The sequence below is a fragment of the Coenobita brevimanus genome, chromosome 103 (genome assembly GCF_032717465.1).
Source record: "Coenobita brevimanus isolate Jiangsu-jjx chromosome 103, ASM3271746v2, whole genome shotgun sequence".
Taxonomy (NCBI): Eukaryota; Metazoa; Arthropoda; class Malacostraca; order Decapoda; family Coenobitidae; genus Coenobita; species Coenobita brevimanus.
The window spans coordinates 29,834,298-29,859,122 of record NC_137056.1 but is presented as its reverse complement, the minus strand read 5'-3'; the positions used below and the strand labels follow the sequence as shown (position 1 = coordinate 29,859,122).

The 24,825-nt window shown below is 44.9% G+C and overlaps 1 protein-coding gene across 1 annotated transcript in view; it reads left to right on the top strand.

The window, feature by feature from the left end:
• LOC145415661 (serine beta-lactamase-like protein LACTB, mitochondrial) overlaps nucleotides 1-24,825 on the top strand; it is a 235,181-nt gene that overhangs the window by 209,734 nt on the left and 622 nt on the right. The gene's annotated exons all lie outside the window — the stretch shown is intronic.

Genomic DNA, 24,825 nt, shown 5'->3' with positions numbered 1-24,825 from the left:
ACGAAGGCACCGAGGCTGCTTTGCACGGCCAACAACAACGGGCTTAAGCCGGTGCATGCCGTTAGCACTGGCACAACACAAAGCAGATATCTGTTCCTTGGAAAGCTTGCGGCCAGGTACACGCTTCTCCGTCTCCTCGGCTAGAGTGTTCGTTAGCAGCGAGCGATAGAATAGGCCAGTTTCGTCAGCATTGTAGACTTGACCGAGAGTTAGGCCCTCCCTGTCGATCAAGCCTTTCACCTTGTGCCGAAACTCGTCAACTCCATCCTCGTTAGCGTCCAATGCTTCGCCATGTGCTTTACGGTTAGTAAGGCCATGTCGCAACTTGAACGCGAAGAGCTAACCCTCGGATGCCTTGAAGTCTAGGGTGTCGTGAAGCCTGGCGAACTTCTCAGCAGCAGCCTTCAGCTCCGTTCCATGTACCATCACACCAGCTGCACGTTGCTGTCGATACCAAATCAACATGGATCGATCAATTTCTGCAAACTTGGGGGTAAACATAACCTTCCTTTCCACGTTGCGTTTGCTTCTCGACGAGAAGTCAGCCGTGTACTGCATGAGTTTGTCTCGGGAACGTTTGATATCGAACAAAGTTGACAGGGCCAAGTTGTACTCACGGAGAATGTGGGAAGAAGACCAACCCGCATCAACTTTCTCCAATATCTCCCTCTTCTTTTCCAGAGTCAACACCACTCTCTTCCTTTTCTCAGGTGGCAGGGCCATCATCACACACACTAAGAGGAGGCCCGAGAGCAGCAGGAGGCCCTGCAGCAGGTAGGGCACCACCACAAAAGCGAACATCTGGGCAGCCATTGCGAAGAGCGTACGTCCAATCACGGTGAGAGACAGGCGGGAAGTGCGGAGGATGCAGCGGCGCTCTATCGGACATCAGAGGAATGACGCACCAAAACAATGCTCTCCCGCGGCGCGAGCGGCAAGTTCAAAGTACGGACGGGAAAATATCTTTTTTTTTTTTTTTAATTTTTTTGGGTTTTCGGACCATTTTGGGAATGTTGGATCCCAGGACGATTAGGTCCGGGTAGTGGGGATGTTCGGTTATTGGGCGTCCGGATATTAGAGTGATTACTGTACATGTTATTTCTAAGTACAGTAAATGTTGGAAAATAAGAGAGAAGAAAATAATGGAGCTCAGCAACCAGAACAGTAACTAAAACAATATAAAGAAGGGCCTTTGAACAGGCTCTCCTGATCGCATCATCAGTTGATAAATTGTGTGTTTACATTTGAGTTCCTTCAGGGAAAACTCTTTGAAAATGCAAAGGAATTTCTAAATAAATGTTAGAAAATAAGAGAGAAGAAAATAAAGGAGCTCAGCAACCAGAACAGTAACTAAAACGACATAACAGAGGGACCTTTGAACAGACTGTCCTGAACGCATTGTCGATCAGTATATCATGTGTTTACATTCGGGCTGTTCAAAGGAAAACACTATGAAAATACAAAGGAATTTCTACTGCAAGAAAATGTTGGAAAATAAGAGAGAAGAATTGATTGATTGATTGAAAAAAATTACAATCTGGCGGCGCAACTGCCAGGGTCATATGCCGCCGGATGACAAAGTAGAAGACACGGCAAAATAAAAAGTGCCTATTCAAAATAAAGTTAATATCTGTTAGCAGGAATAAAACACTAAAAATAATAAAAGAATAATTTGTAAAATAACAATTACTTATAAAAGTGGAAGGAGGCCTGCCTCCTGAAGAAAACTAAAAACATCAGTAAAATCGTTAGAGGCCTCACCAAGCATCGAGGACAAACAGTAGGCACCATCTGCTGCCCCATGCCTATGAAGGAACCTCTGACGCAGGCCCCCCAGACTCGGACACTCGACCAGCAAGTGACGGACAGTAAGGGGAACAAGGCAGTCATCACAGTACGGTTGAGTTTCACCACACATGAGGAACCCATGTGTAAGCCGAGAATGCCCAATGCGAAGCCTAGCAAGAGCCACCTCCAGTCGCCGAGACATAGAGGGAAGAACCCTTGGCACAACCACTCTCTGAAAGGTTTCTTTTAGTTTATTGTGAGAAACACCATCCCAGTGTCTCTGCCAACACGTACGAATTGCATACCGCAAGTAAGGTGTTACATCAGAAACAGGAAGTGGGTAGTCAGCTGGGGGCTGTTGAGAAGACGCAGCTTTAGCTAAAGTATCTGCCCTCTCATTCCCCACCACACCAACATGTGCTGGAACCCAACAGAAGTCTACACGGCGGCCAAGAAGAAAAAGCCACTCTAAAATTGATAAAACCAATGGATGGGATGCATTAAAAGACTCCAGTGCAGACAAAGCACTACACGAGTCACTATAAATCACAAAAACGGATTGGGGGAGAGTAAAAATGAATTTAAGAGCATACAAAATTGCAGTCAGTTCTGCTGTATACACTGAAGTAATGCCAGGAAGGCTACCGCCCCTAGTAAAGGAAGGGAAGACAACACCAAATCCTACTCCAGTATCAGTCTTAGACCCGTCAGTATAGACAGGGACAGAACCCTCATGAATGGAGGCATGTTCTAAAAAGAGAGAGAGGGACACCCGTGAGGGAAGTGAGCCCTTTTTTTCAACAATGGACCTACAGAATGTCACGCGAGGGAGTAGCCAAGAACCCACCCTTGGGATCCGATGTGGACAAATTGCCAGTCTCGGGAGAGAGAGGGCTAGCATAACAGACCGGACCCTGTAACCAAATGGCTTTGGGAAATTAGGATGGGTCTCAAAAACAGAAGATCGGGAATCCTGTGAGACAATGGCACAAGAAATTGAGTCTGGAATGCGGTGAAGACGATACCAACACCTCATCATTAGCAACTGGTGTCGCAATTCCAAGGGGAGTACACCAGCATCTTCCAACAAACTTGGAATTGGGGATGATCTGAATGCCCCGGTTGCCAGACGAACACCAGAATGATGCACAGAATTTAACAACCGGAGGCGGGCATCTGTTGCAGAGGAGTAGACCTCACACCCATATTCAACTTTAGGAAGAATAAGAGACCTATGCAAGAGGAGGAGGGTCTGACGGTCAGCACCCCAAGAGGTATGAGCTAAAACCCTCAAAAGACTCAAAGCTTTTAAGACAAGCCACCTTAACAGAACGAATATGAGGAACCCAGGTTAATCTTCTATCAAAGTGAAGACCCAGAAACCGCGTCTCTTCCACACAAGATATTCTTCTACCATGGAGATACAAGTCAGGGTCTGGGTGGACTCCTCGAAGACAACAAAAATGTATAGCCACTGTCTTTGCTGAAGAAAAATGGAAACCGCGTGTTTCTGCCCAGTCAGAAATTCTATTGAGAGCCCGCTGCAACTTCCTCTCTATCAGAGACATTCTAGACGCAGTGAAGGAAATCGAGAGGTCACCGCCATACTGTGATCTTCGTACACCATCAGGAAGTACACTGATGACGCTGTGAATGGCTACAGCGAACAGAGTAACACTAAGGATACTCCCCTGTGGTACTCCATCTTCTAGTGCTCGGGCATTAGAAAGCACTCCTCCCACTCGCACCCTTAAAATTTGGTTAGATAAAAACTGTTGAATAAAAACAGGTAAGCGCCCACGAAGACCAAACTCACGAAGAGAGAGTAAAATACCATGACGCCAGGCAGTGTCATATGCCTTTTCCAGATCAAAGAAGACCGTGACCTGGTGTTGGTTAGTGGAAAAAGCCTCACAGACAGAAGATTCCAAGGACAGTAATGCATCAGAGGTAGATTGCATTTTTCGAAAACCATACTGGGCAGGGGATAAGAAGTCACCTCTCTCTAAAAACCACACAAGCCTAACATTGACCATCTTTTCCAAAACTTTACATATACAAGACGTCAAAGAAATAGGCCAATAATTCGTCGCCTGTAGGTGGTCCTTACCTGGTTTGGGGATGGGGATAACTACAGCAACACCCCAACAAGCCAGAAACTCCCCAGAACACCAGATCTTATTTAACAGTGAAAGCAAAAACAACAGGGACTCATCAGACAGGTGGCGTAAAAAGGCATAAGGAATATCATCAAAACCAGGAGAGGAATCATGACACTGCGACAGAGCTGACTGGAGTTCAAAAATTGAAAATGGAACATTGTAAGGCTCTCCCCCAGCAGAGGCAAAACTGAGACCACGAGATTCTAGGTGCCGACGGTGGCAAGCCAAAGGTGTATCTGCATCCTTCTTTGACACACTGGCAAAATGGTCAGCAAGCAATTCTGCAACAGCAAATGGATCAGCCACAGTTCCACCTGGTGCAGATAAAACAGGAGGGGATGGAACAGTAAATTTACCTGAAATTTTCTTTACCCGGTTCCACACCTGGGTGATGGAAGTCCTCGAATTGATGGAGGAAACATAACCCTTCCAGGATGAACGCCTGGCCTCCTTTAAGACCTGCCTCATATGAGCTCGTGCCCTCTGATACGCCACCAAATACTGAGGATCCCCACGGTGACGACGAAGTCGTGAGAAGGCGACTTGTTTGGCTCTCACTGCGGAACTACACTCCGAGTTCCACCAAGGAACCGGACATTTAGGAAACTGACCCTTTGTTTTTGGAATAGATAATAGGGCTGCTGAGTGCAGCACGGTATTGAAATATGACACAGCCTCCGTAAGACAGCCAAACTCATTGACAGAAAGGGAAATGGAACTTAATTCCCTGAAATATGGCCAGTCAGCCTTATCCAGAAGCCAGCGAGGAAGACGTGGCTGAGGTCCACCTGCACTAGCAGTTAAGAGTAACGGAAAATGGTCGCTGCCATACAGGTCTGGCAACACATCCCAGTTAAAATCTAAAAGAGCATCAGCTGAACGTAAGGACAATTCAATGGCAGTAAAAGTTCCTGTCTGGCTATGGAAATAAGTCATTATATTGGAGTTTAAAATGCCTAACTCCTCATCTTCCACTAAAGAGGCCAGCGTAACACCCCGAGGGTTGGCCTCACTGTTTCCCCATAGTGGATGGTGACCATTCATATTGCCTAGTAACAGAAAGGGAGAAGGAAGGCCATGAATAAGGCGTTCCAGATCCACCCTTTCAACAGTTGCACTAGGAGGTAGATAAAGACTGCAAACTGTATACTGCCGACATAAAAACATTCGGACAGCAACTGCCTGCAAGGGACTGGAAATATCCAGATGACTTTATGGAATATCCTGGCGAAGGAAGATAGCAGCACCTCCATGACGACCTTGGCCCAGCACAGGATCAGAATAAAAAGCATTGTAGCCAGAAGGACCAGCAGGAGCAGTATCACCAACCATGGTCTCCTGGATACACATGCATAGCAGAGTAAATTGAGAAACTAGATGACACAGTTCCTCACAGTTAGCACGTAAACCCCGACAATTCCACTGGATGATAGAACCCATAGTGGGGGGGAAAATGATTAAGTGCGGGACTGTACACCTCCTGACATGCGAGCGGGTTTGGAATGATGCTTAGGAAGGCCCTTGGTAAGAGACTGTCCAGCACCAGGAACCCGCGCTTTATGTCGAACATCCGTGGGCAAACGTGAGGACATGGAAGAGGAAAGTTTTACAACACTCTTCCTTTGAGGTGGAGTAACATTCGGTTTGGATAGATGCTTGGAGGCCGCCTTGGGTAATGTGGGACGGCCAGTGCTACCATTAGAAGCTCCAGAAGTGGAAACAGAGTCGACAGGATTAGAACCCTGCAAGGTTGATGTTGTACTTTTCAGAACGGACGCATCAGCGGTCTGTCCAACACCATCCCCAGGTGGGGACCTGACTACAGGTGAACCACCAGCAGCAGCTTCCATTTGGCTAGACCTCTCAGCCTCTGAGGCAGAGGGAACAGTAGAGAGGTTGATACAAGGGTCGACAACAGAAACCTTAGGTGGCCGGCTTTCAGGCTCTGAGGACTCTGATGAATTACGATGACGTTTGCCAGATACAGAAGGAGCCTCGTTCATACTGGACAAGGGGGGATGAGTCTCGTCAGCATGTACATCTGCCACCACCACAGAAGTACGCGAACCGTCAGCCACTGAAGTGGAGGCAGAGACAGTTGGAGCAGTGGGTGGATGAGCATCAGTCACACACTTATCAGTAATTCCAGGGTTAACAACATCCGTCAAATCAGTAGTTGGGGAAGTGGTCACTGTAAAGGGTCGTAGCAACTTCTGTGACACAGAACGACGTACAGGTGCCCCAGAAAGGACAGAAGCATAAGTAACTCCAGGCTGAAAGAAGAGAGTCTGGGCCCTCCTCTTTGCGTCTGGAAAGGGAACCTTCTCACATGCACGAATGCTCAAAACTTCCTTTTCAAGGCAGTACCAAGGACAGTTTTTGGAAGATACAGCATGAGGACCACAGTGATAGCATTTAAGGGGTCCTGGACAATCACTCGTATGACTCATTTTGCCACAGGAGACACAAACACCAGGAAGGCCAGCCAGTGCACGTCGGCAAAACTTGCTAACATGTCCATACCCCTGACAGTGGAAACACCGCTTTGGGTTTGGAACATAAGGCTTCACAGGCAGAGAGAGTCAAGCAAGTTTCACTGAGGCAGGGAACGTTAACTGGTCAAAGGTCAGAAACAGCGTCAGAGTTGGGGTCAGAATACCATCGATCTTCTTCTGTACCCGGTCAACTTTTACAACACCATAAGCGCGTAGTTCCTCTAATAACCGTGACTCAGGGTATCACAGGAGGTTCCGGGGGTAAATGACCCCCTTACACTGATTAAAGGTGGCATGAGGTATGCAGGACATGCCGTGACCAGAAACGGAGGTCAGAGTCTGGAGATGTGAGCGCTCTTCTGGGGAGGAAACCTCAATTAGGAGGCTACCATCCCCTTGGGTAGAAATTATTGGTTCACGGCCACAGGAAGAAACAATTGCTCGGTGTAAATTAAAGATGTCTGTATCCAGTACTGAACCACCTGCAGAGGGTTTCAGCACTAGATACTTTACGAATTTTTCCTGGTTCGTATCATCTTGGCCAAACCTTGGAGCCAAACCTACCCGACGGGATCTTCTCCCACCCCCAGTTGAATGCTGGGGCTGAGGTGAGAAGTCACCAGGGGCCTGAAAAGGTTCCAGAGTGGTAATGACGGATGTGCAGTCCGAAGAGAGTCCAGGGGCAGAGGCAATGTTGTCAACGGGTGTATTTAAAAATTGAGCCATCAATAACACAAAAAACCTTCATTCCCCCACCCCTCCACCCACCATGGAGCCCAACAAGGGGAAGTCATATGCCAGGGATAGCACCACTGGCGACTCCAGAGGTAGCGGGAGAGTATACGCGGGTAACCACCGGGGAACCTGGGCAAGGGTGACTCCAGGACAATAGGAGCCACCAGGCCCCCCAGTGCCCACTTGACCCTAGCCAACGCATGACCAGCCGATTGACCTGGTCAGGCCCAACCAGGCTCCCCATCTAGCCAGAATAAGGGACCAAAGAGGTGTATTGCTAGCTGCAGGGCGCATCGTGCAGCATCGCTCAACCTCCAGGACTCCCGTCTCCCAGCATTACAGGACGCCACGCATGGCAAACACATGGGGAGGCAACAGTCCTGCCCTAGGTGGCAAATGGGCAGGGACTAACATCACCAGCAGACCTCCTCCACCAGTGATGTAGGGGGTGCTTGGTCCACGAGGCTGACAAATACCAAACCCTACAAAGGTAGGCATGCCTCCCGAGTAGGTGGCATTGCCAACCACGCTTCAAGCCCCGCCACCACGTCAAGATGACCCCCCTCAGTGGGGGGAAAGAGAAGAAAATAATGGAGCTCAGCAGCTAGAACAATAACAGAAACAACAGAAAGAGGGGCCGTTGAAAAGGCTATCCCAGTTGCATCGTTGATTGCGATCCCCATCAAAACATCAATGATTCTGTCTTCTTACGGAAGTCCAGGCAACTGCATCGCATCTAGCTAAGACATCTGCTCCATAAGCCACAGGAAGGGCTTCTCTGACTCCCTCGGAAATAAAAGCCCAAACTCAACACCAAGAACCAAGAACCAACATCAATGATTCTCCATCACAATAATTCGCACCTTGGACAATTCTGTGTCATTCATACATTATTATTAAGCATTACAGATGTTTATTTAATTGTCCCAGGACCATCTGATGGTGGGATTGTATACAGTGCTGGTACATCATCTCTACAGAGTTTGAATACAAGTCAAAGATCGCATTCTTCAGTGACATTGACTGGGTACAAGTGAGACGGGCACTGGTTTTAGGCTCAGGTTAGTGTCTTTTACAGCTGTTGGGCCATTAAGATTGGCTTTAAACTTTTTTTTTGGACTCATTTGGGTAGGTTTAGGACTTGGCTGGGGGGGAAACCCAAGGCTCAAAAACACATTCCTATACTTTATATGTTAAATCTACCCCGAGATACGATACTCTGCCTAGTGATGGGTTTCTATTTAACAACGAACAGAATGGAAGAAGAGAAGACAGTGTTTTATTGGAGAGTTATGGCTTAATTGGTAGAGAGGTGGGCTGCAGTCCTGACGGACCCAGGTTCGAATCCCGGCTGGGCAGGGAACAGTTTAAGGATTTGAATTTCATTAAATCAGGCTTTACTGATGTACCAGAAGACCCGCCGACATCTCATAAAAATACCCCCGCTAATACCAATACATCAGTCCTATATGAGACAGCCCTAGCATGTATTCAATATGGACGGTGGGTGTTAGCACCGAAGTAGTGACATGTAGTGGTGTATGGTATGTTGGAGGACTGCTGAGCCTTAACAGCAGGCTGTGAAGCCTATGCCCAGAGATGGACACATAAAAAACACACACACACACACAGGTTGCCAACAGAGACGGAGCTATCCTGAATCGTGGAGAAATAATCGCTGAATCAGTGGCGAAAAGGAGACCAGCCTATTGTGATTATGTGAATGAGTACGTGAGTGATGGTCCCATCGGACATAAATTAAAAAAAAAAATGCGGTTTCGGTCATAAAGAATACAAGATACAGTGGAAATAGAAGGTTTCTATGTGGTTGCATCATGGTGGAGAGGGATGGTGCTTTGTTCACACCTGGTGAAGGGGTATGTGCGGGCTTCTCTGATGATGATGTGGAAAAGGAAGTACTAAACTGAACCAAACACGAGTAGCAGGAATAGAGAAAACGGTGGAGAGGAATGTCCAAGAATAAAAAGAGGTGTAGGCAGTAATTAGAGAGTTGCAGGAATGGACCTTAGAGCAGGAGAAAGAGATCAAAGTCCTACAATATAAACTGGAAAAAGTTGGCATACTCAGTGCTGAACAAGAAAGAGAAGTCACAGAATTAGAAGTGAGTAATGAATCTGCCTCAAATGAAATAAAACAATTCAAGAGGGAAAATAAGAGGTTGGAAGAAGAAAGGGACAGGATGAAAAGAAAACTAGATGATTATGAATCAAAATCAAAGATGCAAGATGAGGACATTAAAGAAATCAAGGAGCAACATAAGGGGTGGAAGAAAATTCAGGAGGAAGGAAATGTAAATTTGAAAGAGATAATAGAACAGCAAAGCATGGAAAAGGTGGAGAAGGAACCGATTAGGACACAGAGAAGTAGAGAATCTTTAGTCAGGGATGTAGTAGATAAGAAAAAAATGTATAATATTTTCAGGAGTAAAAGAAAAACGTATGACAGTAAGATCAGAAAGAGAAAGAGAAGAACTGAGTAAGGTTAGAGAGATAATATCACTAGTTATGGAGGGTAACAATGAATCTCAAGAAGAGATTGAAGAAGTGTTTAGGTTAGGAAAGTACGAGGAAGGAGGGGCGAGGCCATTGAAGGTAGTGTTTAAGTCCCAGGTAGTGGTAAATGAAATCATCAATAGAACATGGAAATTATCAGACAAAGAAGGGTTTGGATAAGGAAAGCTGCAAATGAGTAAGAAAGAGCTAAAATAAAGGAGGATGCAAAGGTAAACAATGAACAGAATGGAAGAAGAGAAGACTGTTTTATTGGAGAGTTATGGATCAGAAATTGAGGAAGTGGTACTGATGGAGAGGAGAGAAGAGGGCATAAAAAACAATGAAAAAAGTTTAAAATGGTGGATACTAATATTGATGGTTTAATATCGGCAAGGTTAGACAACAACGATTTCTTGAGGGTACGTGAACCTGATGTCATGTGCTTTGTAGAGACCAAGTTAAGAGAGGATATTGATATCCATATGGGAGATGGTAAATACAAACTGTGGAGAAGCGACAGAAAAGAAAAAACGGGTGGAGAAGTGATGATAGCAGTTAAGAACAACGTAAATGTAGATACTGTGGAAATGGGAGAGGGTAGGGCTGAAGTGATAAATATGAAATTAGAAACTGGAGAGAATGGCAAGAGGGATATGGCAGTAGTATATGTTCCCCCTAAGACAAGAATATGGAATGATAATGAATACCAGGAGATGTTGTCAGACATGGTTAGTTATCTACAGAAAATGATTGAGAAAAGCAGCAACATAATTCTGATGAGTGAAAGAAAGAGAGGTGAAAAGATTAGTAAGAGAGAGTAAGAAGAGAGTGGATGAGGAATTTGGAAGGAATTTGAGTGTAAAGTGGAGGGACTGTAAGAAAATGTTCTGGAGAGAGGTGAAAAGAGTAAGACAGGGTGGAAGTGAAGTTAGCAAGGGAGTGAAAGATAAAAATGGTAGATTACTAGTGGAGAAGGGAGAAAAAGTGAGCAGATGGAGAGAACACTTTAACCCCTTAAACGCGGCCATGTACAGTCGTTCCCCCCCGAGTGGCGGGGTTGTATCGCGGTCTGAGTACCTGTAGGAAAATATTCGCCAAAAATCAGAGATTAACCCTAGAACATTATACTTGGTATGGCAGATAGTACTTACATTCAGCTTTCTCCAGAGACAGGTGTTGAGCCTTCGTGGACTACCCAAGGACTTGTGGAGACTTGCAAAGTTGGGTAACCAAATCTTCACTTTCACACCTCCAGCAACCCGGTTTCCCCTCTACCACAGCCTCATTCTGTCACAGTAAACTTTATACTACAACGTAAAGGTAGTTAGGAATCCGTATTTGCACAATAAGCACTGAAAATAAGGCTAAAATCAACGGAGCGTACGGCCGACATGCAGTGCGGCGGCGGTCTTCCCGTCACTCAACAAACATTTCCATTTTCACAGCTAAAAACATGTATACTACATTATTTTCAATCATATTACTTCCCAAAAGATCACCACGGCGCGCTTTTTATTCTGCCTTACGCCCGTCACTTTATTCTCGTTCCTGTCAGCCGCTTGCACTGACTCGGAAGAGCTAGATCTCGCCATAATGTCACTTTGAAAGCCTGCGGTAAACTGACGCTAAACAGGGGCAAACCGTGAGAATAAAAGCTAGTGTTACAACTGGGGAAACAAGCGTTTCCTATTAGCATAAACTGCTTGTGAGAGGAGAGCATAGATTTACAGTTCTGAGCACTCAGAGCGCTGCCATGTATCACAGCCAGGCTGGCAGGGGCCATGGTGGGGGGGGGGACGGGGGAAAAACGCGATACTTGGCAACAACGGAGGTCAGTGGTACAAAGATCAAGTGTGCTAAAAGTAGCTAAAGGGTGGTGGTACTGATAGACAATTCCAGCTGGAGCCTGCCTGCCCGCGGTTATTCAAAATTTACTAGAATCGCAAACGCGACGCTCCGCCGTTATGTCCTTTTTGCCGAGCGTCGCAAACGCGACGATCCGCGTTTAAAGGGTTAAGGAATTGTTGAACGTAGAGGATAGAAGTAATGCGAGCATAAGTGGCTGGGGAATGGCTGGGAGAAGGAGGGAGGTGAGAAGACAGGAAGAAATCAGTAGGATAGTTGTGGAAGCAATGAAGAAAGTTAAATCGGGGAAAGCCCCAGGAATTGATGGAGTGTGTGGTGAAATGCTGAAGCATGGGGGAGATATAGTAGTAGAATGGATGTGGAAAATGTGCAGATTGGCCTGGGAGGAAGGTAGAGTCCTGGAGGATTGGAAGTCAGGTATAATTATTCCCTTGTACAAAGGAAAAGTGGAAAAAGAAGTGTGTGGTAATCATAGGGGCATTTGTCTTCTTAGTATAAATGGAAAAGCGTATGGTAGGATACTTATAGACAGTGTTAGAGAAAGAACAGAGAAATTAGTTGGAGAAGAACAAGGAGGCTTTAGGAAGGGAAGAGGTTGTGTAGATCAGATATTCATTCTTAGATCTTTAGTGGAAAAGTTTCTAGAGAAGGGAAAGAAGTATGCGGCTTTCATGGATTTGGAGAAAGCACATGACAGGGTGGATAGACAAGGATTGTGGAAAGTGTTAAGAATATATGGAGTAGATGGGAAGTTGTTGAATGCTGTGAGGAGTATGTACGATGGTGCGAAGGCTGCAGTGCGTGTGGATGGTGAACTAAGTGAATTTTTCTCTTTGAAAGTTGGTTTGAAACAGGGATGTGTCATGTCTCCATGGTTGTTCAATCTGTACATGGATGGGGTAATAAAAGAGGTACAAGGTAGGGTAGTGGAAGTTGGAGTGGCCCTGGTGAGAGAGGATAGTGTTTGGAAACTCCCTGCACTGTTGTTTGCAGATGATACTGTGTTGTTGAGTGAAGACGAAGGGGAGCTGCAAGGCTTGGTGGATGAGTTTGAGAGAGTGTGTAAGAAACGGAATCTAAAGGTAAATGTAGGGAAGAGTAAAGTGATGGTCTTTGAGAGAGGTGAAGTTAGTGAATGTACAGCAAGGTTGGATGGTGAGGAATTGGAAAATGTGAGTACGTTTAAGTACTTGTGTAGTGTGATGAGTAAGGATGGAGGTTTGGAGGGTGAAGTGCTTGAAAGGGTACAGCAGGAAAGAAAGGTTGCTGGTTCTTTGAAAGCAGTGATAAGAAACAGGGAAGTGAGCATGGAAGTGAAAAAGTTACTACATGACAGTATTGTGATACCAACTCTAACGTACGGAAGTGAAGCTTGGACATTGTTGGAAGGACACAAGTCAAGAGTGGGAACAGTGGAAATGAGTTATTTAAGAGGAGCCTGTGGAGTCACGTGGAGAGACAGGCTGACGAATGAGGATATAAAGGAGCGTTGTGGTGTTGATGTGGATGTGATAGGAAGCGTTATGAGGAACACACTGAGGTGGTTTGGCCATGTGAAGAGAATGGAGGGTGAAAGACTGACGAAGAGAGTGTATGTGAGTGAGGTGGAGGGGGTAAGAGGGAGGGGGAGGCCGAGGATTAGATGGAGGGATGGGGTGGAGAGGTATATGAGAGAGGGGGGTGTGAGTTGGGAGCAGGGCAGTGAAATGGCGGGGGATAGGGCGACTTGGAGGCGATATGTTTGTGGCCACCCCAAACGGGATTAAGGCGTCTGGCAATAGATAGATAGATAGATTTTAATTGTAAAGAGGTGAACTGGGAGGACTGGGACTCAGGAGGCAGTGAAGATTCATCGGGCACTATACTGTTAAATATAGCAATGAATAATGTAATGACGCAGTGGGTTAAAGAAGAGACACGATTCCAACATGATGACACACCAGGAAGATTACCGTAGATTTACTTCTAAACAAAGAACCTGACATAACTGAATCTTTGAGATATCTGTGTCCTATAGGAAAAAGTGATCATGTGGTCATGGAGTTCCAGACGATAATAGGGAACGTGGTGCCAGGAGACAAACTTTATAGGCAGGGAAGATACAACTTTGGGAAAGCAAATTTTACAAGATTGAGAAAATTTTTCGAAAATGCGGATTGGAGAAAATTTAGAGAAATAAGAGAGATACAGAGGAAGTGGGATATCTTTCTAGACCTCAATAATTCGGGAGTGGAAAAATATGTGGCAAGAGTAATGGGATAGAAAACAGGAAAAAGGATTGGTTTAATAGAAGGTGTATGACAGCACAAAAAGAGAGGGGCATGGTGTGCACCAACTGAAGAAAGAGAGGTAATAACAGAACAAAGAAAGAATATATAAGAACTAAAAATGAATATACAAGAATATGTAGAGAGGAAGAAATTAACTTTGAAAAAGGTATAATTGACAGATGTATGGAAGAACCCAAATTATTTTATAGATTTGTCAATGGCAAATTGAAACAAAAGGAAGGAATCACTTAACTGAAAGTAGAAGGAGAGGTCTGTAAAGATGCAGCAGTGCAAACTGAAATAATGGACAAATGTTTCCAATCAGTTTTCACTAATGAAAGGGAGTTTGCGGAGGGAGAGGGAGTGACTAGAAATGTAGTGATAAAAGATACAAAAGTGGAAGTGTATAAATTACTGGAAACTCAATATGTAAGGAAAGCCCAAGGACAGGATGGAATCTCTAATTGGGTACTGAAGGAATGCAGAGAGCAACTGGCTGATAAGATTCACAGCTTAATTCTATGTTCTCTGGAAGAGGGTAAAGTGCCTTGGGAATGGAAAAGGGCAAATACGACACCAGTTTATAAGGGAGGAAACAAGGAAGAACCCCTGTATTGTAGACCAGAGTCTCTAACCAGCATGGTTGCGAAATTGTGCGAGAGAATCCTGGAAGATAGATGGATAAAATATCTGGAAGAGATGAATATTTTGGCTGTAAGTCAGTTTGGATTCGGAAATGGAAGGTCATGTGTTTCCAACTTGTTGAACTTTTACTCAAGGGCGATTGACATGCTACAGGAGCGAAATGGTTGGCTGGACTGTGTGTATTTAGATTTAGAGAAGGCCTTCAACAAGGTACCCCATAAGAAACTAATGTGGAAATTAGAGCATACAGGAGGACTGAAGGGAAACTTCCTGGAATGGATGAGAGACTTTTTGAGAGACAGACAGATGAGGACAGAAATAAAGGACAGGATGTCCGGATGGAGGAAAGTAACAAGTGGAGTCCCACAGGGTTCAGTGTTGGCTCCAGTAATGTTCCTGATTTACGGAAATGATATGGTTGATGGAGCGAAGAGTTATGCAAGTCTGTTTGCTGATGATGCAAAGATCTTAAGGAAGGTAGAGGTTGAGGAGGACTGTAAAATGCTGCAGGAGGATCTGGATAGGATACATGATTGGAGCTGGATGTGGGAAATGAAATTCAACACAAAAAAGTGTAAAATATTGGAAATGGGTAAAAGTACCAAGAGGCCATCACTAATATATTTGATGGGTAATGAACCAGTCACAAAAGCGAGAGAAGAGAAAGATTTGGGAGTGCTGGTCCAGGATAGTTTGTCACCTGAAAAACACATTAACAAGACAGTTAGAGAGACATATAAACTCTTGACCAACATAAGAGTAGTATTTCATTACATATATGAGGAGATGATGAAAAATTTGATAGTGGCCATGATCTGTCCCAGGTTAGAATATGCAGCAGTAGTGTGGTCCCCATACAAAAAGAAAGATATAAACAAGACTGAGAGAATACAAAGAACAGCAATCAAGATGGTCCCCAGTCTGGCAGATGTCGTACAGAGAGAGGCTGGAAAAGCTGGATTTGCCCTCCTTAGAGGAAAGGAGAGAGAGGGGCAGCATGATTGCAGTGTTCAGGACCATGATGGGAATAGATAAAATCGACAGAGAAGATCTGTTTCTGTGGGATAAGAGAGTGACAAGAGGACATGGAATGAAACTGAAGAAGCTAAGCTGCTGGAAAGATGTCAAGAAATATAGTTTTCCTTATAGATCCATAGACCCGTGGAATAGCCTGGACAAAGAGATCGTCCAGTCTAAAATCTTAAATGAGTTTAAAGCAAAATTTGACTTATTGAGAAACAGAGACGGGACCCCACGAGCATAGCTCATATCCTGTATATCACAATTAGGTAAACACACACACACTGCGATCCCTTCGTTATCTCACATAATTGGTACTGAGCCTAGTGCTTGAAACAAAAGTGCACAATGACAAAAACACAGGACATATGGGATTTATTGTAATTGGTACCGTGCACCCTACTACTCATAAACCCAAATTTTCCCCTATACACCAATTAATCCGAGACGTCCCGCCAACGTATGGATATGTTGCAACATTTTGCATTTGCCAGTCCCGTCGACGCACCGGTACGTTTTGCACTTGCAAGTTGCATAATTTCCCCAATTTTCAAATTTCGCACTTGATTTTTGGTACATAGCGTCGCATGACCTTCCCCTACCTGCCACCAGGCGGGGACACTCAGCAACCCCGCGCGACCCGCGCTCACCTGCGGCTCGGTCACTCACCTGTTAGCAACGGTCCTGCCCAGACATGGCGCATAGAGGTCTCTCGGAGGACGAAATTCAAGCCGCCCTGGGTGCCTTTACTGGCGATAGTGATTCACCACTCGATGACGAGGAGATGGACAAAGATTATGTCCAACCAGAGGTTGTGGAAAGCAGCACCAGTGATGAGGAAGTCCCGTCCCCCAGGAAGCGGCGCTACGTGACTTATCGTGCTGCAGGAGAGAGTCAGGGTGCACAAAAACATGCAAGATCCTCTAGCCAGCCCCTACGTGACGTGGAGCCCGATTTCGAGGACGAGGACGAGGACGAGGACGAGGACATAGCCGTGGGACGCGCTGCCACGTGGTACGGCCATGAGGTTATTACTCATCGTGGCCCAGAGCGCACACCACATCGTTCTAACAGGTATGGGCCTATGGTCGTACCATTCTAAAGTGGCGGTTTGGGTGGGGCACGAACCTCTTTACAGTGTTGCCACGTTTTCCATACTCGCGATGCCTCTCTCTCTCTCTCTCTCTCCTGGGGGGATGTGCATCACCCTAGGGAATTTTGTTTCTTTTATGTCTTATAAACTTGTGCTTTCATTTCTTTATTTTGTTTTTTATTATATTATTGTTTTACAAATGACGCCAGACGACCTCGGTGTTACGGTGCCTTTTCATTCAATCATTCTCGCCCTCCTTCCTTCCCTCCCTTCATCTCTCCTTCAGCTTGACAATGCACTCAGCACTGCCCCTTGCCTGCCTTCTCTCTCTCTCTCTCTCTCTCTCTCTCTCTCTCTCTCTCTCTCCTTGGGGAGATGTGCTTCACCCTTGGGAATTTTGTTTCTTTTATGAGTGACTTATAAACTTATGCTTTCATTTCTTTATTTTGTTTTTATTATATCTAATTATGTTTAAAAATATTATTGTTTTACATATGGCGCCAGATGACCTCGTTGTTGTGGCGCCATGATTTGTTTTCATTCAATCACTCTCTCTCTCCTTCCTTCCCTCCCTTCCTTCATCTCTCACTCAGCTGCACACAACACTGCCCCTGGTCTGCCTTCCCCTCCCCCTTTCTCTCTCTCTCTCGTCTGTGGTATTTTAGGATACATTTTGGTTATTTTCTTTTATGTTATAATGTACATATTGTAAATTTGACTATTTCCACACCACCCAGGAGGTTAAAGTCTTGGCGCGTTTTTTTTTAAGAGGTGTCCCCAAACAGGCCTATTCCTCTATCCCTCACAGATGACCAGGTCGGACTGGGTGTGTGTGTGTGTGTTGCCGCTCACGAGGGTTTAATGTATTATTTTTTTTTACTAAGAAATTGACATATTTTTACTTATATTCCTGCACATTATCTTGTAATCATAATTGTGACATTATTACCAACCCCAGAAATACGGTAACAGCCAATAAAAGTGACTACTTTTTTTTAAGCAACACTGTAAAATATTTATGCCACGTTTCTGTATTGCCGTATAAATATTTTACGCATAATAAGTTCACTGTTCTTTCATATTTTATAATACACACATTACCAATATATTCTTATGTGTTTATCTTATTGTGATGCCTATTACATATATCAGAGCCGTTCACATAGCGAGTATGGAACACGTGGCATCACTGTACAGAGGTTCGTGCCCCACCTAAACCGCCACTTAAGATTGGTACCACCATAGTGTTTTGTTTGGGGATGGCGGAAGTGGCATTGAGGGAGTGGGGAGTGAAAGGGAAAGTGTTGGGAGGAGTGTGGAAAGTGAGAGTGACAGGAGTGAGTCACGTGGTGGTGTGAGGCGGCGGAGCTTATCACTTGGGGCAGTGAGGGTGGGTGGTAAGTCATGTGGTGTGGTGATGGAGCAGGGAGGTGAGGAAGAGCCACTCCCCAGCACGTCTTATGCTCCCCAATATTCCCGGGCTTCCTCCCCACAGCCCCCTGATGTTCCCCAAGGCTGTAAGGGTAAGGGAAAGGGGAAGGGTAAAGGCAGAGGGAAGAGGAGTGCGAGTCGGGAAGCCCTACGCACTCCTCCTCCCCAACCTCCCCCACCATCATCTCCTCCCCAACCTCCCCCACCATCATCTCCTCCCCACCGTGATGAAGGCGAGGATGGGCACGATCGGGACGAGGAATTTGTGTCTTGGAATTGGGAGGATGGGAGTGATTTTACTCCCCTCATTCACCCATTCACTGAGCAGGGGCGTGCTGGATGCATTGCTCCCGGTATTCACCCAAATTCAACCAGGCTGGATTTTTTCCACCTTTTCTTCAGTGAGGCTTTTGTGGAGGAAATAGTGGATCAAACAAACCGGTTCGCTAACAGCCAGCGGCGTGAGAGTGAAAGACAGGGCACAAGGAGCAGGCATTCCTCTATGATCACCCAGTCTCCCTTGCAGAAATGTTTTTGTTTTTGGCCTTGGTACTTTTGATGGGTATTGTACGAAAGAACCGAATTCCTGCATACTGGACGAGGGACCCTATTATGCTTACACCAATATTTGGCCAAGTAATGAGCCGTCATCGGTTTCAGCAAATTCTAAGCCGCCTCCATTTCTATGATGCAGCTGATCCTGCAAATGCTAATTACACAGATGAGGCGAATTAGATTGGTTTTTGATCACCTAAGGCAGACATTCCGTTCCTCATTTTATCCCTATAGAGACCTCATCATAGACGAGAGTCTTGTGTTGTGGAGAGGCAGTATTTCATTTCGGCAGTACATACCCAGCAAAAGGCACCGTTTTGGGTTCAAGATCTTTGTTATGTGTGACTGCAGGACTGGGTATGTGTAAGACATAGTCTTGTACACCGGTGCACAGACAGACATAATAGAAGATCGGAGTATTGGTCTGTCGGGAGCAGTGGTAAAGACAATGATAGAAGACTATCTTCATCGTGGTCACGTCCTTTACCTTGACAATTGGTACACTAGCCCCCTCCTCGCTCGATATCTACACAGGCATGACACGGGGATATGTGGGACCGTCAAGGTGAACCAGCGTCACATGGTCAAGGTGCGGCGGAAACTTGACAGGAATGTGGTTGTCTTCTTCCAGGCAAACAATATCCTTGCAACTGTGTGGAACCACAATAGAGAAGTCCGCCTCTTGTCCACGGTTCACCGCCCCTTCATGCACCGTACAGAGTCGGTAGATTATCGGAGCGAGAACAGGCACCATGTATGGAAACCTGAGTGTGTGCGTGATTATAATATCAACATGCGCCTGGTGGACCAGTCAGACTCCATGATATCCACTGTCGAGAGTGCCAGGACCACGATGAAGTGGTACAAAAAACTATTCTTTCACTTGCTTGACATTACTGCCCTGAATTGCCACCACCTTCATGCCATGACAACAGGAGTTCAGGAAACCTTTGAAGGGTTTGTGAGGGAGCTGACATGAGAGATTGTTGCAAGATATGCGGTTGAAAGGCCCCAACACCGCACCCGCCAGCCCCAGGTGCCCACCCTCCCCTGAGATTATCCGCCCGCCATTTCCCCACTCCCATACCTCCCCAAGCAAATAGACCTAGGCCCCAGCGCAGGTGTCACGTGTGTAGCAATGCCCGCGTGAGACCCACCACTCAGAGAAAGGACACCTGCTATGAGTGCGTTCAGTGTGACTTGGGTCTATGTATTCACCCATGTTTCAGTGAGTTTCACACACTCCTGCACTTCTGATAAGGTGTGAAAGCGATAGGACGCTGATACTCTGAAATAAATGCGACAAACAGACGCTCAGTGTAATTATAAGGCCCGTAGATCCGTAAATACAGTCAAAGAAAAAAAGGCTGGCTGGGTAGATGGCCGGCCAGCCTTTTTTTCCTGATTAGGCACCATGCAGTAATGGTTAAGAAAAAAATGCCCCAGGGAAAATTGGCTACATGGCATCTTTCCACCATCTCTCACTCATCACTTAGTGACTATAGGTGATAGACATCGTGTCTCAGTGTCAATTAATACGTTACTGCGAGTGGGTGGCCACCCTCCCACGCTCCGAGAATTTGTTGGTGTTTCCCTTGCAAAATTGCGTGTGACACCCATACCTCATAAGTGGGAAGCCTCTCGATCGTGACACAAGGGTCAGGGTGATTCAGTGTCATGAATTAGGCCTTCAAACGAAGGATATAGTGAATGAAACTGGTGTGAGTGAGCGAAGTGTTTGTCGCTTGGTTGCAAAGTTTCATGCATCTGGCAGCAATGTTGTTCCTAAGCCCGCTAAGAGTACTGGGAGACCAACGAAAATAAGTGAAACTTTGCTCAGAGTTCTGAAGCGGAGCGTGGATGTCACTCCCACCCTTACGGCAAGGAAACTTAAGGAAGAAAACCCCCAGCTACTTGGTGATGTGACGGTTAGAACAGTGTCTGGCGCTCTGCACAGGCGTCTCGGTTACAGAAAAGTGGCGGCACGTCATAAACCCGCTTTAAATGAACAGCAGAGGCAAGCTCGAAAGGCATTTGCTATGAAATACTTGTGAGTGACACGAAGGGAAAGATGTGGGTGAGGAAGGGTGTTAATAAGGATGACCCCAAGTATTGCACCCTTACAGTAAAACACCCTATATCACTTATGGAATGGGCTGTTTTTGGATATGGGGGTAAGGGGTTGCTAGTGGTGCTTCAAAAGAATCTTATGGTAAACCAGCAAGTGTATCTTAAGATCTTGGAGGAACATTTGGGGGAGTGTTTCGCAAACAGTGGCACCGAGATTCTCCAGCACGACGGGGCTCCAGCACACAGAGCAAATTCAGTATAAAACTGGCTTCAAGTTAATGAGGTCGAGTATATTTCCAACTGGCCAAGCAACAGCCCAGACCTCAACCCTATAGAGAACTTGTGGGGTATCTTGAAGAGGGAGTTGAGGGAAAGAGACACCTCTACGGTGGAGAAATTAGAGGCATTGTTGCGTGCCGCCTGGGATAGGATTCTCGCCTGTACGCTTCATCACCTGGCCGACTCTGTTCCAACTCGTCTTAGCAAGATCAAGAAGACTGGTTTATTTTCAAATAAGTAGCCAGATGTTGGTGAGTGTTCCTTGATTGTGTTTTGATGTTGTCTATACAACTTTGTGAACCATCTGGGGAGTTGGGGAGGGAGGGAAAGTTTATGCGGTCATTGTAAGTTTAGGAAATGGCGACCCGGCCAGCCTTTTTTTCTTCGACAGTAGTAGTATGGAAGTGAATACGGGTGTAATATAAGTGGAAAATTATTATGTTAAGTGTATGAATATTACCTAAGTGGAAACATACCTTGCGAGGGTATATTGATGCGATATTCAGACGCTCAGTGGAATAAATAAGGCCCGTAAATATGTTAATAGGAGTCTACAAGTGAACACGGGTGTAATATAAGTGGAATATTAGTATGTAAGTGTATGAGTAATTTCTAAGTGGAAACATACCTTACGAGGGTATTTTGATGTGATATTCAGACACTCAGTTGAATAAATAAGGCCCGTAAATATGTAAATAGGAGTCTACAAGTGAACACGGGTGTAATATAAGTGGAATATTACTATGTCAGTGTATGAGTATTATGTTGGTCGAAACATTCATTGTGAGGGTATTTTCATGCGATATTCTGACGCTCACTTGAATAAATAATGTCAGTAAATATGTATAGTGCAGAATAGGGTGTAAATGGGTGTAATGTAAGTGGTAAAGTATATTGTGATTGAAGAAATAAAGTAAAAGTGGAAACACGAGTGTTAGAGAGTGTGGTTGCTACGACATTATGTGCTAGCATTCCGCTAAATGCCCTCGTAATGAATCTAAATAATTGAAAACGTTTATAGTGGTGGAGGAAGGGTTCAATGTAAAGAAGAAAATATTATGAAAGTGATAAAACAATGTTGTATGTTGAAATACGAGTCGTAGCAAGTGCGCTGAGTAAGCATATGTGCGCTATACTTATGCTACATGTCATCGTAATGAATGAAAACAGCTGAAAACATTTACATACAGTACAAAATGGTAAAATGGTATTGAAACGGTAGTATACAAGTAGAAAAAATTATATGTTGACTGAAACAAGAAACTTAGCACATAGCGTTTTACCAATCGGACCAAACTCGCTATGCTCGCGCGAAGGTACAATGCTTATTTTTCATATACAGGTATATGTCATTGAAATTCTTTATATTGTTATTCTTATTGTTTATTAGTTCAAATTCACTAAATGTAGAGGGGTTGTTTGTTGTTTCTCCCAAAATTACCTACCATAGAAAACGTGAGCGCCTCACACCTCTATGATAGAATACGATACCTGGCACGGGGGACCTCACCTGTTCTGACCAGTTGCGGACCACGGTAAGCACTTTCTTTGTGATTTTCCTTTGTTTCTCAACATAAGCGGAAGTTTTAGCCAAAAAATTTTTTTTCCAAAAGTGGTCGGGACTGGGGGATGTCATAGGTGCGAAAGTGGTCGGGACGTGACGGGTTAATACTAATTAAATACATACATACTGTTATGTTAAGTATCAGAAACACACCGGCAAAGTGATGAAACAGGCTCAGTAAGGAAGAAACACGTACTGTACCATAGAGAGACCTGCTCTGGGCTTGAGGTAAGGGGTTCTTAGGCCATAGCGTGGAGAGTTGGGGGTCTCCACCGCCTGGGATAGGGCCATATCTTTGAATCCCTTAAAGCCATCAGAAACCACAGATACTGCACCATCATTGTTGGCAGAAACTAGTTCAGGTGCACATTAACGATGTTTTTTTTAGTTTTAAAAAAATGCGTGGTAATGGCTGAAATGTAGATTCCCATCTTGCTGTGATAACAAAAATTACCATAATCAAGTGTGCTGTAACCAGGGGATCACTGTACTGACAGTCTTTTTTTATAAGTAAAGATATATTCAGAAATATCACAAATTTTTCTGTTCAGTTGGTTTTGTAAAACTGAGAATTTGAAATGGTAACTCTGTACGTAGCAAATGAACTTTAATTGGCAAATTTTTTGTAATTTTCTGTGGACTTAACAGCTATTAAAAAAAAAAAAAAAAAAAAAAGGAAATTCTACTGTACAGTTCTGTTGTAGACATTTCAATAATTTGCATAATTCACAGTACCATATTAAGATGAGGACATATAATTTAACAGGTTTGGCAGGATACTTATTGACAGAGTTAGAGAAAGAACAGAGGAATTAAATGGAGAAGAACAGGGAGGCTTTGGGAAGGGAAGAGGTTGTGTAGATCAGATATTCATTCTTAGATCTTTGGTGGAAAAGTTCCTAGAGAAGGGAAAGAAGTTGTATGCGACTTTCATGGATTTGGAGAAAGCATATGACAGAGTGGATAGACAAGGATTGTGGAAAGTATTAATATATGGAGTAGATGGGAAGTTGTTGAATGCTGTGAAGAGTATGTATGATGGTGCTAAGGCTGCAGTGCATGTGGATGGTGAAATAAGTAAATTTTTCTTTTTGAAGGTTGGGTTGAAACAGGGATGTGTCATGTCTCCATGGTTGTTCAATCTCTACATGGATGGGGTAATAAAAGAGGTACAAGGTAGGGTAGTGGATGTTGGAGTGGCCCTGGTGAGAGAGGATAGTGTTTGGAAACTCCCTGTACTGTTGTTTGCAGATGATACTGTGTTGTTGAGTGAAGACGAAGGGGAGCTGCAAGGCTTGGTGGATGAGTTTGGGAGAGTGTGTAAGAAACGGAACCTAAAGGTGAATGTAGGGAAGAGTAAAGTGATGGTCTTTGAGACAGATGAAGTCAGTGAATGTACAGCGAGGTTAGATGGTGAGGAATTGGAAAATGTGAGTACGTTTAAGTACTTGGGTAGTGTGATGAGTAAGGATGGAGGTTTGGAGGGTGAAGTGCGTGAAAGGGTACAGCAGGGAAGAAAGGTTGCTGGTTCTTTGAAAGCAGTGATAAGAAACAGGGAAGTGAGCATGGAGGTGAAAAAGTTACTACATGACAGTATTGTGATACCAACTCTAACGTACGGAAGTGAAGCTTGGACGTTGTTGGAAGGACACAAGTCAAGAGTGAGAGCAGTGGAAATGATTTATTTAAGAGGAGCCTGTGGGGTCACATGGAGAGACTGGCTGACGATTGAGGATATAAAGGAGCGTTGTGGTGTGGATGTGGATGTGATAGGAAGTGTTATGAGGAACACACTGAGGTGGTTTGGCCATGTGGAGAGGATGGAGGGTGAGAGGCTGACGAAGAGAGTGTACTGTATGAGAGTAAGGTGGAGGGGGGAAGAGGGAGGGGGAGGCCGAGGATGAGATGGAGGGATGGGGTGGAGAGGTATATGAGAGAGGGGGGTGTGAGTTGGGAGCAGGGCAGTGAAATGGCGGGGGACAGGGCGACGTGGAGGCGATTTGTTTGTGGCCACCTCAAACGGGATTGAGGCGTCTGGCATTAGATAGATGGATAGATAGATAGGTTTGGCAGACTAATTGAAGGTGTTGATAATGCTAGAACTGTTACCGGTATATTCTAGACTGGTATGTTAACATCAGTAGGAATGTGTGTGAATGTATATTGGTGAATCTTGTGGATGAGCAGTTAAGACTTTTTCAACAAAATTCTTATCCCTAAACTGTTCCCTGCCTTTTTCAGGATCAGTCATGTGATGTATGTCTGTAATTATCTTTTTTATTTTCTCAGATGAGAGTGTATGAAGAGATTGTAATTAGATTCCCCTTTCTCATCAATTT